Source organism: Pan paniscus, chromosome 11 (assembly GCF_029289425.2).
Source record: "Pan paniscus chromosome 11, NHGRI_mPanPan1-v2.0_pri, whole genome shotgun sequence".
NCBI lineage: Eukaryota > Metazoa > Chordata > Mammalia > Primates > Hominidae > Pan > Pan paniscus.
Genome location: NC_073260.2, coordinates 21,417,153 through 21,430,122, shown reverse-complemented (window position 1 = coordinate 21,430,122; position 12,970 = coordinate 21,417,153). Strand labels below are relative to the sequence as shown.

Genomic DNA, 12,970 nt, shown 5'->3' with positions numbered 1-12,970 from the left:
CTTTAAATTAATGATGAAGAGATGAGGTCCAGATCATAATTCACTTTGGAAGAAATATATTATGGTAACCATTAAACACTATTATAAAATGACCAGCAGGAAACCAAAACAATCTGATATGTAACTGTTGACCTTCAGACTCAAAATGATTTTTTATGCATTGGGGAGCTAATATTTCCACCTGTGAATTAGGAACTATTATGTGTAATAATGATTTAATGTCCTGAGGACAAGAAGAAACCCGCTGACATTTCCCTGCCTGCAAAAGCTAATTTGGAGTTGTATATTAATTAACTGTATCGATGCAGAACAAACCAATCAGAATGAGGAATATCAGGTTAATGCTACTCTTCCTTATTTGGTGGCTGAGGTAATTCTCTCTGGATTTGAGCATTTCTAACTCTTTATTTTACAGGCACACTAACCTTAGAATAATCATATTGTCCGTAAACACAGTTTTTCATATTCCCTACATCTCTTTTATAAATCTGAGCTTCTTTATCTGTGAAATGGGAATTGCTGAACATATCACAGGATTATTGGAAATCAAGTGTAATGGGTGAGAAAATACTTGGTAAATTATGAAACACCATAACAATGTTATCTAGTCATTTTGTTATAATAATTACTATAAGTTTTTAAAAATGAATTTCAAAAGAGATTGGAACAAAGGATTAAGTTACTGTGTTAATATTTGAAGATCCATTTTAAACATGACTTCATAACAAAGCAGAAAAACACAAATATCATGTGATAAATGAATAAATCAATCTTCTAAATGGCAGTATTGTTGCACCTGGTGAGTCTTGGTCTGTTGTGAGGAGTATTACAATTATTGTCCTAACAATAATAATTGAGGTACAAAAGTTTGTAAACATTTACATTTTACTATTGCTTAGATGAGAGTTTATACATTGTTTTGTCATTCACGTGAATTCCAATATGCTTTCTTGTGTGGGTGAGAAAGCAGCAACTTCATAGCTACTTAGGTGGCAATCTCACATAACCTTGAGTAAGACTCCAAGAATGTGTTGAATGTTAACCTTAAAAACACATGATGTAGTCGGTGAAGTGAGTTATATAACTTTGAGGATGATTATTTTTAATTATAACATTATACAATTCTAGTGGGTTTATTAGACTGATAGACAGGATTTTTCTGAACATAGTTTTGATATCATCCTTTGCACAACAATAGCTTGAGAAGAAAGGTAAATTTTAGCCCAGAAATCATGATAGCCCTAAGTCACAATTGATATTTAGAATACTGTTTTGGCAGTTCGATATTTAGACAGATAAGCTTCACAAAGTTTCCTAAAAACAAAACAAAACACTTAAGTCAAATGAATATAAACCATGCTTTTATTACTTCCCTTTTAGCTGTATGGCCTAAATTTACTTATTTACTATCTCTATACTTTAGCACTCTCAGTTACAAAAGATAGAGCATATAAACCAATAAGCAAGGCATTGGTTCAAGTTAAATATTAGAATATGGGACATTCCAAAATGTAATGGAGTGCTACTATCAACACCAATGATGTCAGTATGTTTTTCAGTAATGTCCTTTCACGAACTGGGTTTAGCCGAGCAAGGCTTGTGAGTGGACATGGCAAGAAAACTGACTTTGATCGTCACCTTACCAGATGGTGGTGGGGGAGTGACAATTTAGCCTAAGGATAGGGTTTCCATTGCTGGCTCCTCAGAGGTAGAATTCAATGTGTGTTTGCAGGCATTTATTATTTTAGGTAACTCTCATTGTTTTCAAAGTGCAGGTGCTCTCATAAGTTCTGTTAAGTAATACTTTATTAACTCTCTGCCAGTCACTCCAGGAAGAAGAGTGAAGTGGAAAAGGAAGTTCAAGAACTCTGACCTATTACAGTTGTTGATAATGTTCTCTGTTTCTTTCTCAACCCCAAGTAGAGGGAATTTTGTTTAACTAGTATCAACTCCATTGTAATAAATCGTCTGCCTGGGTCCTACAATTTTTTCCCAGACATTTGCCCAACCAGATAATCATTCCCTCCTCTGTGATATACTTCTAATATCTACTTGTTACAATAGCCTGTTGACATGTTTATGACTATTTTCTCTATTAGACTATAAGCTCCTTGAGGCATGAGCCATAATTTAATATCTTATTCATCAGTATCTACTATAGTACATGTGATGTAATGGATACCCAAAGCTTATTTGGATAATGTAAATTGATATGTTTAACTATTTTTGAGGTGTCAGCCAAAGGTCACTGGTATTCTGGGGCAGAGATACATGGCAGATTTAACTGGGGTAATTCAAACATTTAATATTGCTTCAATATGTCTTGATATCCTTAAATTGAAAATAAGATCAGCTTGTTCTAGCCATAGATTTAAAAATTACTTAAAATCATTTCCCACTTTTTCAGGAAGAGAAATGTAATATTGCAAGTTGTGAGTTCAAAACAATGATCAGTAAGTATAAGTCAAAGAAAGCCTTGAAATAAGAGTAATAGGCATGTAAATATCTCTCAATAATATTTGTTATCAATTCAGAGGTGATAAAGTTTTTTTTTTTAAAAAAAAGAGCTGCCCAGGACAAATTTGTTTGTAAGACCAAGCAAAGTCTTACCTTCTCTAAACATTTTTACTGCCAAATCATATTTTCAAGTAATAGACCAAGGATCTTTACAAATCAAACTGAATTATGAGAAAAATTAAGGCTAGCCTGAGTAAATAATATGCCCATTAATATTCATGCTATTGACTCACAGAGGTAACTGTGTGTGCGTGTGTGTGTGTGTACTATGTTAGAAAAGGTGCAACCCCTAGATAAAATAAACTTGAAAGATTTATGATTTCTTTGTATAAGCAATATAGCTGATAAGTAGAAATATTGCTATAGGTCCAGTGTGATGCTCTTCTCAATTGCATTCCTGAAAATTGTAAAAACAAGTTTGTTTTTTTTTTTTTGAAATAGGGTCTCACTCTGTTGCCCAGGCTGTAGTGCAATAGACTGATCTTGGCTCATTGTAGATTTGACCTCCTGGGCTCAAGCGATCCTCCCACCCTAGTCTCCTGAATAGCAGAGACTACTGGCACACACCACCATACTTAGCCAACTTTTGTATTTTTTTTTTTAGAGATGGAGGTCTTACTATGTTGCCCAGGCTGGTCTTGAACTTCTGGACTCAAGTGATCTTCCTGCCTCAGTCTCCCAAACTACTGGAACTACAGGTATGAGCTACTGTGCCCGGTTGTCAAAACAAGTTTTGAAAATGCAGAAAATGCAGCATGTGGTTACTCCTTCTTTCTTTTTCTTTTCTTTTTTTTTTTTTTTTTTTTTTTTTTGAGATGGAGTCTTGCTCGTCACCCAGGCTGGAGTGCAATGGCATGATTTTGGTTCACTGCAGCCTCTGCCTCCCAGGTTCAAGCGATTCTCCTGCCTCAGCCTCCCGAGTAGCTGGGATTACAGGCACCTGCCACCACGCCCGGCTAATTTTTGTATTTTTAATAGAGACGGGGTTTTGCCATGTTGGCCAAGCTAGTCTCTAACTCCTGACCTCGTGATCCGCCCGCCTCGGCTTCCCAAAGTGCTGGCATTACAGGCATGAGCCACGCACCCGGCCTTGTGGTTACTATTTCTTGAACAGACACAGTGCAATACCCTCCAGGGTGCTAGCTATATGAGTGCAGATACCATCTGCATTTTATCTTTAGGACCTATAACAGTACTTGGTATGTAATTGCAACTCAATACATATTTGTGGAAAGAACAAAAAGGTAGATTAAGACCATTGCATTCTGTGACCATAAACTTGCCCACTTATCCACTGGACCAAAACTTAATTATCTTCCAAGGCCCAGATCCAAAATTGCATTTCCTCTTTTAGTACAGTAGGAGGAACCAATAAATATCTTCCTCATGACAAAAAGAATAATAAAAATGATTATGAATGCCATTTATTGAGCCACCAATATGCCAATCTTTCTAAACAGAGTCACTCTAATTCTTACAGCAGCCTTTGAAGCAGACTTGTTTGCCTCCTTCCCTAATTGAAGAAAAAGGGGGCCACAAAAGTAAATATATGCCCAATTCACAGAGCTAATAATTGACAGATCCAGTATTAAAAAATGGGTTTCTCTGCTTCCAGACGGTGTTTTTCCAACTCTGCCAAGCTGCTTCCCACACTTTTAAAGCACTGTAATATGCTAATTTAAATAGGCATCGTTTGCATTATTGAGCAGCTGTGTGAGGCTCCAAATTGACTTGTCTTCCAAACTGCACAGAAAATAATATCTAATCCATATTAATTATAAATACATAACCCTGTGTTTTAAGTACTGGGTAGTTGATGAGTATTGCTGAGCTAAATTTTTAATAAGTGATAAAGGTTAAAACCTTGTCAGGCTGGGCGTGGTGACTCATGCCTATAATCCCAGTACTTTGGGAGGCTGAGGCAGGCAGATCACTTGATGTCAGGAGTTCAAGAGCAGCCTGGCCAACATAGTGAAACCCTGTCTCTACTAAAAATACAAAAATTAGCCAGGCATGGTGGCGGGTGCCTGTAATCCCAGCTACTTCGGAGGCTGAGGCAGGAGAATTACTTGAACCTGGGAGGCGGAGGTTGCACTGAGCCGAGATCATGCCACTACACTCCAGCCTGGGTGGCAGAGTGAGACTCCATCTCGAAAAAATAAATAAATAAAAAAACCCTTTGGCAGGCAGTCACATCTCAGCAAAAAGTCTAATATTAGTACTGCGATATTTTAAAACTTGAAAGGACCTTAGAAATATTTAGTACAGTATTTCATAATGAGAGTGCTTTTGTTTTTGGGCAAGAGTTGTACAGGGCTAGAAAGGGCTTAATATGTTGCCTCTTTGCCTTTCCCCTACTCAAGGCCAAAGGCACTCCTGTCATTAAGGCAATCAGAAATGCCTCTCCACATTAAAACAAAACAAAACAAACAAACAACAACAACAACAACAAATCCCTCTCTCATGCATTTGAAAAGGTTCCACTGGGAGGCTACCATCACATAAGGACTGCTGATTGTCCAAATCCATCTTGTGTGGAGCCTGTAGGTGTAGGGATAGTGGGTGCTCTACTCAAGATCACACAGAAAGTAAAGAGCAGAGCAGAGCCAGGAGTGTTCTATTTAGTGGTAATAACATCTACCATTTACTAAGAACTTTAGTTCCAGACCCTATACTAAGGGATTTACATTACTGTCTTCTTTGTTCCCCAGCCTCTATAAGGAACTTATACAAATTTACAAGAAAAAAACCTATTTAAAAGCAGGCAAAGGACATGAACAGACACTTTTCAAAAGAAGACATATTGCAGCCAGCAATCATATTTTAAAAAAGCTCGACATCACTGATCATTAGAGAAATGCAAACATCACTGATCATTAGAGAAATGCAAATCAAACAACAATGAGTTACCATCTCACAGAAATCAGAATGGCTATTATAAAAAAGTCAAAAAATAACAGAAGCTGGTGAGGTAGGAGGGAGAGAATCAGGAACAATAACTAATGAGTACTAGGTTTAATACCTGGGTAATGAAATAATCCGTATAACCAACCTCCCTGACACAAGTAGATCTATGTAACAAATCTGCACTTGTATCCTTGAACTTAAAATAAAAGTTAAAAAAAAAAAAAACAGTGGCTAGGCGGTCAGAGAGACTTTGTAAAAGACAAAGAGCTAGAATTGTACTTGCCCCTAGAAATATAGACAAGAGTCATATTAATAAAAAACAGAAGATGGCACTGGATAAATAAGAATGAAAATAATTAAAATCAGTGCATTGCAAGATGGAGATATGTGTAGATGTGTCTGAGAAAGAGAGAGAGCGAGCTAGTGTTGTAGTGGCCTCCATCAAGGTAGGAAATATCCGTAACAAAGAGCAAAGCATAATTGGAGGATGGAATACAAGCAAATGTTCAAATATACAACAGCTTTGGGACTGACCCAAGGGAATTTCGTTTCATCCTTAGAGGAAACAGCTTATTCATTCATGGCCCCTTAATCATAATCCCAAGAATAGTATGTGAAGAGTGAAACTAATCCCAAGATACTGAAGAGTCACTAATTATTTTACGTATTGTAGCTGGTCATGTGAAGGTATGTTGAAAGGGTTAGAGTGCTTTGAATAAGAGAAAGAAAATAAAAGAGCAATATTCAGCAGAGATGTGACAGAGAACCTGAATAATTGAAGCAATGAGAAAAGAAAAGGAATTTGGATGGATTAGTCCTGAAAAATGAAGGCTTGGGATAAAGGAGGTAGGCAATGGGAAGTGAGGTGCCAGTAGATGACTCATAGCATTCAGCTTACATTCCTTTGTGCAGAGCACTTTAGCACAGTGACTGACACTACAGAATATACAGAAATGACACTGTGGTCTCTATTCTTATGAAGTTTCTAGTCTTATAAAATCTATGTAATGGATGTAAATCAATCACTTTTATAAGAGGCGATAAGTATTCTGGTGGCATCATAAAGAGAAAAATTGCACCCAGCTGGAGGGAGTAGAGTGGGTGATTTCCCCATTGAGGTTACAGAAACAGCACTGTATTAGAATATATAAGATAGGCATTTATATCCTGATTCTGTCCTCCAGCAGGTCCTTCCATGGATATTGGGCAGCATTTTCTTCTCTATAGGCCTGTGTGTGTGTGCCCACATAGGTATTGTTTTAAATTTGGTTTCATATTAGAATCCCACAGAGAGCTTTTAAAAAGTACTAATATTGAGCCTTAACCCAGACTATTTAAATAAGAAATTGCTGTAAGCTGGGCTTAGGCATTGACACTTTAAAAACGTTCCCAGGTGATTCTACTAAGTTGCAGGTTTGAGAACTCCTTTGCTTTAGTTTGCTTCAAGGATGGTGAGGAAGTTAGAGCAAATCAAATTTAAAGTCACTTCCAATTTCAAAACTTTATCATTCCATTCATTTCATATTCTTATTTACACATTATCTTCTCCTTTTGCTGATGAAGACAGAGATCTAGACAGTGTATGTGACTTCCTTGAAAAGCAGGTAAGTCCCGCAATAAGAAAATGTCAGCATCTGCACCATGGCCCTGTGCTTCTGCTTACCAGCCTTGAGCCTTCCTCCCCATCACTTGGCCATTCATCCTCTTAGATGAATTCTGAGATCGTGACCACAGGGAAGGGTTAGGTTAAAGGCTTAGGGTATTTGTGAACTTATAATACAACTTGTCAACATTCTGGAATTGAATTTTGCATCAGTAACAGCAGTGTTAGGGGTAGCAGAGTGACAGTCTCAGCAGCAGTGTTTGATTCTCCCACTGACACACTCTTCGACGTTTTGCCCCTATTTGAAGAGGCATTCAGGTGTAAGTCAATACAGCTGGGTCTCAGGGTGCACCTGAGTCGGGAAGTGGCTTGCTGCTCCCCAGGCTGAACAGTGGAGGGAGACAGAACTCTGAATTTGCCCTAATGGGTTTTTTTGACCACTAAGTGCTGGTTTTCATTTTCTCTGAAATATTGTTGTTGTTGTTGTTTGAAAAATATATATAAATGACCCTTACCTCAGAGTTATGGAGAATAGATTAAAAGTGCTGCAGGGGAGACATGGGTGAGTTAGCTCAGACTAACAAATTTAGGAAGGGACGAGGAAAAAGGGGACCACACAGGCCAAAAAGTGAGTGTGTGGAGGTTTGTTTGCCCCTGTGCAAGGGGAAAGGAAGGACATGAATGAGGGAAATGAGTTGGGTGTTGATAAATATGTTGAAACATCTGACCTCAACTTTTGGAGTTAAGAGTACAGTCTTTACAGACTATTCAAAATAATTCTGGCTTTTCTTTCTCTTTCTCTTGCTTTTCTCAATGAAATCCTTATGAAGTATGTACTAAAAACAGGGCTGTGAGTTTCAAGAGGGCAGAGGCATGTCTGTTCACTTCTTTGTGACTAGGACCTAGCTCAGTGCCTGAACCACGGTAGATTCTCACCACCTGTTTGATTCTGATGAATTCACTGAGAACACCGACTCATTGGCACAGGCAGCACCTCCTTAAGAGTTTTCTTTTAAACCACCTTAGCATTTATGTGCTCCAACCTCAAAGGTAAGCAAATCATATTGCCTATGTGATATCAGAGCTTAGCCACAGTCTGTTTAGTTGCTCATGGTGTTAAGTGAGTTCTTCTATGGAGCTTTATGTTCTTAGAATTTGTTTGATGCGGATCTCTGTTCACTGTGCCTTTCATTCTCTATGATCTTGCAGATGGTGTTTTATCTAAAGAAATCACCTTTATTACAGGCAAAAAAAAAAAAAAAATGGCTCCCAGATATATTGTCAGTGTTTCTGCCAGCTTGTGTTAATTTTCACAACCTCTGAACAACTGGCAAAATAATTGCTGATGTGGCAGCTGCTGTAATGCTCTCAAGTAATTCAAGTAATTTTCCACGTTATTGGTACATTGATGACATCGTTTAGAACTATAAACAGCATAAAATAGTGGATACATAGTATTCATTCATTCATTCAACAAGCATTGATTGCCAGGTGCATCTTGACATTTAAACTCATGTTTTTCCTTTACTAAAATTATTGCATTTTGAAAACATTAATTACAAAATATATAATGGTCACTAATAGAGAATCATTGAATAGTTGGGGGGAGGCTCTGCAGGAGAGCAGGCTTATGTAGGTTTTGCTTGTTCATTGATTTGTTTTTGTTTTGTTTTGATTTATCCAGGAGAGAGCTGTGACTGAAAGTCAACATGGTCACATTTAGGAGAATAAATTCATTTTGAGTTAATGAAAACAGCATTCTCCCATTCCCCCTCACATAGAAGATCTTAGAAGTGTGTAAATAGCCCCAAGACAGGTGTGTGTGGAGTCCCATTATCTCAAAAAGGTGTTGAAATTAGACTCTGGATTTCAAGACTTGGAAAAGCAATATTGCTAAAATCTTGGAGGTGTGGACCACTGGGAAAAAGGAGACAATAGTCCTTAGTTTGTGAGAGACAACAACATTAAGCAAATACAGCTTACTGTTATTGAGAGGTCCAGCTTTCTGAGGCATAGCCACATTTGAGAATGCAAGAAGCAAATACCAAGGTGGACAAGTCTAAGAACTCAAGCAAGGGATATCTATGGCTAGTTTTTGCACTCAGAGAGTGGAATGAGCTTTCCTTAAAGGCCCGAGAACCTACCGAGGCACCTGGATCAGCAGGTGATTGACATCATAGGTGGAGCTGATTTTCTTTATTCTTACAAAACTATGGTAATGATAGTAACCAGCCCTACCTGACTTCTGGTAATGAAGCTAGACCTCCTTTGGGGCTGTGTTGCCTCCAGAATTTCTTACGTAGTTCAGGAGGAAGTGAGAAGCTCCAAATATAAAATGTGTGATTCCCTGCTGATGTGTCAGTAGGACCCTATTTTATTTGAAAACTGAGAGAGAATTTTACACATTGGAGTTCTGAGTTTGTAGGAGAATTCATCTTTGATATAGGCAAACTTTGGAGCAATTTAAGAAAAATTGCACTTGTCTTAGTCAGGGTGAGATCACATCTCTGCATCTCAATGTTTTAGAGTTTTTAGAGTAATCCCAAATATTACTAATTGGAATGAGTAATACTATAAGTATTTTTATAGTGTAAGTCTCTATATGTTCTCATCTTACTTCTCACTAACATGTTGTCAATAACATTCCTCCCTATAAAACATTTTTACCCCTTGGCTTCCATAACAAAAAACTCTCTTGATTGCTATTCTTCCTTTCTTGCCTCTCTAGAATCTATTTTCCATAGATTTACACTATGCTTGTTTGGCTGCTACCCAACACTGAAGTTGGCTGTGTTCATCTGACTTGGTTTGGACAATGGAATTGGGTGGCAAGTGACTTATATAACTTCTAACCAGAAGCTTTTAGAGCCCTGTCACATGCCTGGCAAAAATCCAGGTGGCAGTCCTTCCATTAAGCTGGATCTCAGAGTGAGGATGACCCGGAGCTGAGCCCTCAGCTGATGTGAGCTGGGCACAGAACACGAGTAAACATTGTTATTTGTCTTAACTGACCGAGAGTTTTATATTGTTTACTACTGAAGCCTTCCCTACCCTGACTGATGTAGTGGGACACTTAGAAACTGGGCTGCTGCAAAAAGTCCCTCATATATGTGCCATCCCATTAATGATTGGCTGACAGGTGGTAAACAAACTGATCAGAAGTTGGGAAGATCATATTTTCTATTTTGCAGAGAAACAGCAAAATTGGTAAAAAAAAAAAAAATTATCTATGGTAAGTTGGGAAGAAAATTACATAGCTTGTGAACTTGTGGCTGTAGAAGAAATGGCATGAAAGGGAATTTAGTCCTTCTGGTTCTGTCTGGCAATGCACTAATAAAGAGGTGATCTCAGAAATGTATTAGCCAGCTTGTAAATTGAAATGTAAGGGAATAGAGAGAATTAATCAATCCAGGGACTGTAAGAGTTAGAAAAGAAAGTTACTTCTCAATACCAACCAGTAAAGAGTACAATTGAGAAGGCTCTTGAGTGGCAAAGGCTGATTCAAACTCAAACTTGCAGCAAGGATAAAAATTAGAGATATGACCTTTGCACCCATTGATACAACTCTGAAAGGATGAAATGTTTGAAAGTTAAAGGGCCAACTAATGAAGTTACACACAGTAAGTCCTTACAACTGCATGCACAAAATGGCTTAAGGAAAAAAAGTGTAACCTGAAGACGCTCAGGGTACCTACGATTAAGGGGGGATGGGGGAAGGAAGAGAAGAAAGTACAGAGGTTAGAATACGAAGAAGTAGGTCATATTTAAGAAGTGAAGAAACGTGTCTACAAGTAAACTGTTTATGTTGCTACTGGCACATGAAATTAGCTAGAATTAAACAGATTTCTTAAAAACTCAGTTTGTGGAAGAGTTCATTGTACTAATCATGAGCCACAGAGCTGGATAACAGTTTCAAAATTGTGTTCTAATATAATATGTAAACTATCTGAGGAACACTGGAATGTTAAGCTTGAGAAAAGGAGGCTTAGGTAGGTTATAATGCATATTTCAGACATATTAAGAACTGAAATGTGAAGAAGACATTGTATGTAGAATTAGAATCTGGAGTCTATTTTCCAAAGAACAATGACCACTAGCACATTTTAACTCAATGTAAAAAGACCATCAGTACTTTCCAGAAATTGATCAAGCTGTCATGAAAAAAATGAGCTATTTAGCATTGGTTTGGCCAAGCCAATGCTGGCTGTCTGGCTTTGGCAGTTGGAGAGGAGTAATGCATTGCATAGCTCATTGGATAAAATTTCCACACAGTTATTTATACCTTTGCTTTATAGATACTTAACTAGCCAGGCATAAAGCTAAATAATTTCAAAGATTATCGTATCTACAAATGCAAATACATGAGATTCCTATTTATTTTATACAACTAGTAAAACTCACAGCTAGAATATGAAACTAGACTTTTGAAATTTTCCAGCTCATTGCATCTATGAACCCATTATCTGTAGCTTCTTTTTGATGATATATCTTTTCCACCAAAGAGTATGTTTTAATGAAATAGGATTAAGGACTTTTATTTTTCATTGGACAGCACTTTTCAATAAAAATAAGGATAGATTTAGTAGAAGGAGTTTTGAAATCAAAATTAGAAAATTTACATTCTTGGGCTCACCACTCTCATTGAATGGCCATGGTCTGGGCTTTGAATCTATTCTTTAGTTCTTTGTATTTTAATTTGTAAGAAAGACTCTACAATGTGTCCTATATGTCAAAGGTTTTTACTGTGGATGGAATCATGTTCATGAACACTGCTATTTATAAATAGAATGTGATTTTCATAACTCACAATGGAAACATTTAACCAGACATAGTGTGATACAATTTTTCTTTTTTTTCTTTTTTCTTTTTTTTTTTTTTCTTTTTGAGATGGAGTCTTGCTCTGTCACCCAGGCTCGAGTGCAGTGGCATGATCTTGGCTCACTGCAACCTCCACCTCCCTGGTTCAAGCAATTCTCCTGCCTCAGCCTCCCGAGTAGCTGGGATTACAGGTGCCCGCTCTGCATCCCGCTAATTTTTGTATTTTTAGTAGAGATGGGGTTTCACCATGTTGGCCAGGCTGGTCTCGAACTCCTAACCTCCTGATCCACCTGCCTTAGCCTTCCAAACTGATGGGATTACAGGCATAAGCCAACACGCCCAGCCCAAATCTTTTTGTTTTTCATATTTCAGCAAATGACTTTTTTCCTAATGTCTTCCCTCCAGCAAAGCAATGTATAACCCCCAAGACTTTTCTGCTTAGGGAGGAGAACTCTTGTTTCTCAGTATAATTTTTTGTTCATTTGCTTCTTCAGCAACACCTGTCAAGTTTCTCTCCTCTGGCTAGTTCTCAGCCAAGTTGTCACCCACTTGGAAGAGAGTGAAACTAAAATAGTTTATTACCATCTACTGCGCTACTAAGTACTGGACACTGTGTTAGGTGAGTAAATTGATTCTTTAAATTAATCCTTACAATAAGAATATAAAGTGGGCTTTATTTTATAAATAAAGAAATCAACACTCAGAGAGATTAAATAACGACGTCTTATGACTAGTATGTATGGATCGATTTCAAAGTCCAAGTTCTTTTCATTATGAATGCAACACTTTCTTTTCCCCTCCCACTTTTATAGCTCTATTGTCTGTAATCACTGTCAAGGTTGTATCACCATGAGGCCTGTTCTTCCCGAAAAGTCTCTATCATTCTCCATGACCATTAGCAAGTTTTGAGAGTAAGCACTAATGTATTACTGTCTTAGTCCATTTTCTGCTGCTGTAGCAGAATACCATAGTCTGGACACTGTACAAAGCAAAGGAATTGATTTAAATCATGGTTCTGGAGGCTGGGAAGTCCAAGATTCAGGAAGTCCATCTAGTGAAGGCCTTCTTGCTGCATTGTAACATGGTGGAAGTACATCATATGATAGAAAAAGAGAGGAAATTGGG

The 12,970-nt window shown here is 37.6% G+C and overlaps 1 long non-coding RNA gene across 1 annotated transcript in view; it reads left to right on the top strand.

Moving 5' to 3' along the window:
- The first annotated feature begins 2,577 nt into the window (after nucleotides 1-2,577).
- The window catches only part of LOC117974357 (uncharacterized), a 150,933-nt gene continuing 140,540 nt past the window's right edge, over nucleotides 2,578-12,970 (top strand). The window contains exons 1-2 of the long non-coding RNA XR_010109011.1: nucleotides 2,578-3,215; nucleotides 12,340-12,464. This is a non-coding gene — a long non-coding RNA (uncharacterized LOC117974357). The remainder of the gene's footprint in view (nucleotides 3,216-12,339; nucleotides 12,465-12,970) is intronic.